A 6,000-nucleotide genomic window follows, 5' to 3' on the forward strand; every position below is an offset into this window, starting at 1 on the left:
AGAAAGGACTTATTTGAACAAAAATATTTATAGCAGCTCTCTTTATGGTGACAAAGAATTGGAAATGGAGGGGACGCCCATCAATTGGGGAATGGCTGAACAAGTTGTGGTACATGATTGTGATGGAACGCTATTGTGCTATAAGAAATAATGAGCAGGATGAGTCAAGAAAATCCTGGAAATACTGACATAAATGATGCAAAGAGAAGTGAAACAGAACCAGGAGAATATTGTACACAGTAACAGCAATATTCTATGATGAACTATGAATGACAGCTATTTTCAGGAATACAATGATCCAAGATAATCCCAAAGGACTAATGATGAAGCATACCATCCGCCTCCAGAGAAAGAATTGATACTGTTTGACTACAGACCGAAGCATGCTATTTTTTCATTATCTTTATTTCATTATTTTTCTTTTATTTGAGTCTTCTTGTACAAAATGACTAATGTAGAAATATTTTACACGATTGCACATGTATAACCTATATCTGATTGCTTACCTTCTCAGGGAGAGAGGATGGGAGAGGGAAGGATAGAATTAGGAACTGAGAACTTTAAAAAAAGGTTTTAAATGTTTTAACATGTAATAGGGGGGAATATAATTTTATAATTATATAAATATAATATAATCAATGGAACTTGAGTTGAGTTTTGGAGGAAGTCAAGGATCCTAAGTAGAAGTGAGGAGGGGAAGTATTTCAGGCCTAGGGGGACAGTGCAAAGGAATGGAATTAGGCCTTCGAGTGTTGCGTGTGAGGAATAGCTAGGAGGCCAGTAAATCTGGACTATAGAGTCAGCAGAGGATCTAGTCATTACCCAGGCTGAAAAGGCATAGGCAGATTGGGATTTGCTCATATTAATGAGATCCCAGACCCAGCTAAGTATTATTGGTTACATATACATGTGCATATCTATATAGCACCAACATTTTATTACCTGCTGGAGTACAGGCATACCTCAGAGATATTAGAGATTCAGTTCCAGACCCCTGCAATAAAGTGAATAATGCAATAAAGTGAGTCACACGAATTTTTTGGTTGCTCAGTGCATATAAAAATTAGGTTTACACTGTATTGTAGTCTATTAAGTGTGAAGTACTGTTATGTCTAAAAAAATCCATATACCTTAATTCAAAAATACATTATTGCTAAAAAAAATGTTAATCATTATCTGAGCCTTCAGTGAGTCATAATCTTTTTGCTGATGGAGGGTCTTGCCTCCATGTTGATGGCTGCTAACTGATCAGGGGGATAGTTGCTGAGGCTTGGGGTGACTGTGACTGGTAATTTCTTAAAATTTCTTTTTTTTTTTTAAGCAATCGGGGTTAAGTAACTTGCTCAAGGTTACACAGCCAGTTATTTCTGGGTGTGGTGCTAAGTATCTGAGCCCAGATTTGATACCAGGGTATCCTGACTCTGGGGCCAATGCTCTTACTCATAAAATTTCTTAAAATAAGACAACAATGAAGTCTTCTTCATCCATTGACTCTTCTTTCAATTTAACACTTGGAGGACATTGTAGGCTGATTATTTGGCCTAATTTCAGCATTGTTATGTCTCAGGAATAGGGAGGCCCAAGGAGTGGGAAAGTGTTGGGGAACAGATGGTCAGTAGAGCAGTCAGAACACATACAACATTTATCACTTAAATTCACCCCAAAGCAATTACAACAGTAATATCAAAGATCAGTGATCACAGATCACTATAAGAGATGTAATAATAAAAAGTTTGAAATTTTGAGAGAATTCCCAAAGTGTGGTACAGAGATACGATGTGAACACATGCTATTGGGAAAATGCACATATACCAGATCCATCCCACTCTGAGCTACAGTACTGTCCTGTTCCTACCTCCAATCCTCATTTTCCCTGAAAATAAAAACAAATAAAAGTACTCAGTGTGAACCTAAAAAATGGCAACAATAGACTTGCTTTGATGCAAGATTGCCACAAACTTTTGATTCACAAAAAACACAGTATCTGTGATGTGCAAAAAAGCAAAATGCAATGAAATGAGGTATGCCTGTATGTATGTGTATACACACACACAAACACACACATATCTGTCTATATCTATCTATATGTATGTATCTGTATGTGTGTATGTGTATGTATAGATTGCTTGACCTCAAAAACGTATGAAAACTCTGGGAATGTAACATTAAACTATGAATTCAAAAGAGCTGGGTTTTATTCCTGGATCAACCATTTGTGGCCCTAGGGAGATAGATCACTCACTTAATTTGTTCATGTCTCAGGCTTATGACTCAGAAATAAAGATACTGGTAACCCAACTATTTCACACGGATCTTAGAAGAATTAAGATATATGTGTCTGGGTGTTTAAATTCCTTGGAAGAGAAGCAGTTATTGTGTATGAATACATAGTAAATGAATATACTTATTGATCTTTTGGGTGATGAATCACTGGGTCCTTTAAGTACATTATTTACCACTTCTCCTACCATTGACAAAAAAGGGTGACATGGTTTGGTTTCTCATATTCCTGACTTTCCCGTACTCTAGCGAAAGGTTTTGTTTGCCCAGCTGTTTGGATAATGAAGTCCAACTTTGTTTAGTTTTGTCCCAAGAATGTTGGTTAATACTGAAAAAGGAAACTGTGCAAAATATCTGTCCTCAGAATTACAACTGTAAGAAAGACTTGTGTCTGTAAAGAAATAGCTTTTAGAAAGCCAAGAAATGGCTATTTTGAAATGTAGGGCATAGATTTGGACCATAATGGGTTTGGTTATTCATCTCAGCTCTAAAAGACTACTAAAGAAAGTCAAGGAAATTCTGGTGCCTTCTGGAAGTTCATATCCACTTTTGGATGGACATGGGGTCCTAGGCTAATCTGGAGTCCCCATAGAGCACCATTATTGATCCACATTTGAGTGAGAATGAATCTTCTGAGCAGCTCCAGGGCTGATCTGGTGTCCCTGCATGGTGTGAAGTCAAACAACGTATCTTAACTCTATTCTGGTTCAGTAAGACACCTTTGGACTAAAGTAGATCTGGTCAGATCCCAGAGATTGAGTCAAGTAAGCTAAGGTTAGTCACTTAGGAAAATACCCATTAAGTATGACCAGAATGACAGAAGGGTTAACAAGAGTCCCCTCAAGAATGTTCCTTAACATTTTCTAGCATCTAGCCTTGGACTGAAGATCTCCAGTGAGAGGAGCAGTCTATTCCACCTTTGAAGAATTCTAATTATTAGGAAGTTTATTCCTTATATCAAAGTGAAATTTGCCTCTCAAGTATCTTCTACCCATTATGTCTAGCTCAGTTTTCTAGGGCCAAACAAAAAAAGCATAATCTCTCTTCTTCATGACAGCTCTTCAAGTACTTGAAGACAGTTAGTTGAAGACTTGAGTCTCCTCTTCTCTGGGCTAAGCACCTCCAATTCCTTTAACTGGTCTTCATCCAGTGGAGTGTTCAGACTATGCTTCAGTTTGTCCATGCTGTTTCTAAACTGAATCAAAGATGATACTCCAGAGTTGATTTGGTTAGGGCAGAGTACCAGCACTACCATCGTCATCTTTGTGGTCACTCCCCATCCCTCTCTTGATATATGATTGCTTTGGCTGCCATGTCACACCATTGTCTTCCATTGAGATCGTTATCTACTGGTATTTACCACAGATCTTTACCGCACAATTTCAGGAAAGTATACATGGGTGTAACTACTATCCAAACAACTATAGTATTTTAAGGTCCCACCTCAGTAGGAGGTTCCCAGGCTACTTGATAAGGAAGTCACTGGGCTGAATTGGGGGGAGGAGGGGAGAGAGAGAGAGAGAAAACAGAGGAGGAAGAAGTAATTTTTCAAATGTTGTTTGAGAGCCCATATGTTAAACTTACATCTCAATATGGGACAACTTTTTCAAAAGCATTTAATCATTTTTTTTTTACAGACAATTCAAGAGTAATTGTAACTCAAAATGGCAAGGACCTCCACCAAAGTTATCCATTGTTAAGTCATGTGTTCATGTAGTCCTTGGTTTTCAAAGGCTGGGCAGGTGAATTTCACTTTTTCAAAAGTCCTAATATGTTGCAAGGCCTTCAAATTTAGGCCCAATAGAGAATGACATACCAGTCCTCTGAGGTCAGTTCTTTCTATGTGTGGAAAGGAGACTAGAGGCAGACTCCCACATCTTAGCTCTGTTCTGGTTCAGCAGTACCCCTTGTATTAGGACTATGTCTGGCCTGGTCTCTGGAGATAGGCCAAGATTTATCACTTACTACAGTGAAAAGGATGATGAACTTGAGAAGAGGACTAAATTTGTCATCAGATCTGAGTTGAAGTCTTAGGTCTGCTACTCACTACCTTTGTGACTTTAGGCAAGTCACTCAACCTCACTAGGCCTGTTTTCTTACCAGTAAAATGAAGAGATTAGACTAAATTAGCTCTCCATATGTGATCTTATGAAGACTGGCTATAAGGTACTTTTTGGTCTCAGCAGTTCACAAAACCATCTATGACACTATGGGGTGGGGTGGAAGGAAGGGGCAATGGGTGGGGGCAGAATACTCATAAGAATGAAATCACAGATTTTGCAACAATCAAGTAAGTGTCAATGAATCACAAATACATGTGCATTGCAAATTCATATGAACTTTTTAATGAAAGTTATTTTTCTCAGTGCATAAGAGCTCACCCAAGCAGAAACAGCTGTGGCCAGATAAGGGCTATGTTAGCCAAAGATGGTAGATGAGTGAACTGACTATGTTTGAATGTACCTGAACCCCATGAGCACAATCTGGGTATACAGTAGCACTGTAAACAACATGAATTCAGAAGTACTACTAAAAGTTCTCCAAGTCCCCCAATTCTTTCCCCAGTAGTTTCTTGGAAATTCTCACCATGCATATGTACGTTGCCCTAGAAATAGTTTAGGTCCTGTTTCTAGTAGTCAGAGACAGAAATTGGGTGGGGCAATCAGGACTTCTTCCTATACTGGAAAATTTGCCCCAGGGTGGGAAAAAAATTAAAGGGCCACTGACAATATTTGTACTTCCTGAGGAAAAAAGGGGTAGGGGAGGTAGAGAAGGAAGGAGAAAAGCTTAGGTGAGCAGCTTGATTGCAGCTCCATCTTGGACCAGTTGCTTAAAAAGGGCTCAAGAGAAATGAAATCATGGCTGGAGGGACGCAATTTATAGCCCTGTCTAGGGGTGGGGAGGGAGGTCTGGCTCCTCAGTGGGTTTTCTTAGTGCTAATAGTAGTGGCCCTTTGGGGGAATATGGTTGGAGGAGGAGAAACCACTTCACTACCATGATGAGCCCACAAAGAGTTCAGCAGCTACCTCTCAACAGAGCCTGTTCAGAGGGATAGGGAGAGGAAAACACTTCACCTGGGCCAAGGTTAAAAAAGGGAAATAGTCCTACTGAAAGGGTATAACTTCCCTTGACTATTTCTGCTTCCCCAACCTAGGGACAGAGAAAACAAAATCCTTGACAAAAACAAACAAACAAACAACAGCATAGTCAAGAAAAACAAGTTTCCACATTGGCCATGTTCAAAAACTCGTGTCTCACTCGGCATAGCTAGTCCATCCCCTCTCTTTCAGGGAGATGGGCATCATACTAATCAGGAGTCCTCTGGGATTATGGTGGATCATTGTGTGGACCAGAATTCTTGAGCCTTCCAAAAATTGTTCATTTTTATAATGATGTTGTTAAAGCAGAATTTATTCTCCTGGTTCTGCTCACTTCACTGCATCATCTCAAAGTGAGATTCAAGTGATATCCTTTTCCCTCACCTCTTTCCTCATTCATATAGACTTCTAGATGAGTCCTTTCCCCCCCCCATTTTCTTCCTTTTCTCCCTCCTTTTCCTTTCTTCTTTGAAGACCATCACAATTAATCACTCCCAGACCTTCTTTCTTATTTGACTCCTAAGACCCTTGCTGACATTACAGTTCTCATGGGGATACCTATATCCACCTCCTCCCTCTCCTCCCTGTTAGGATGCAAACACTTGATCCTTGTAGCATCTTT

This window comes from Petaurus breviceps, unplaced genomic scaffold (genome assembly GCF_028583685.1).
Source record: "Petaurus breviceps papuanus isolate PSGF00001 unplaced genomic scaffold, PetGlider_PUasm1.0 178, whole genome shotgun sequence".
Lineage (NCBI taxonomy): Eukaryota > Metazoa > Chordata > Mammalia > Diprotodontia > Petauridae > Petaurus > Petaurus breviceps.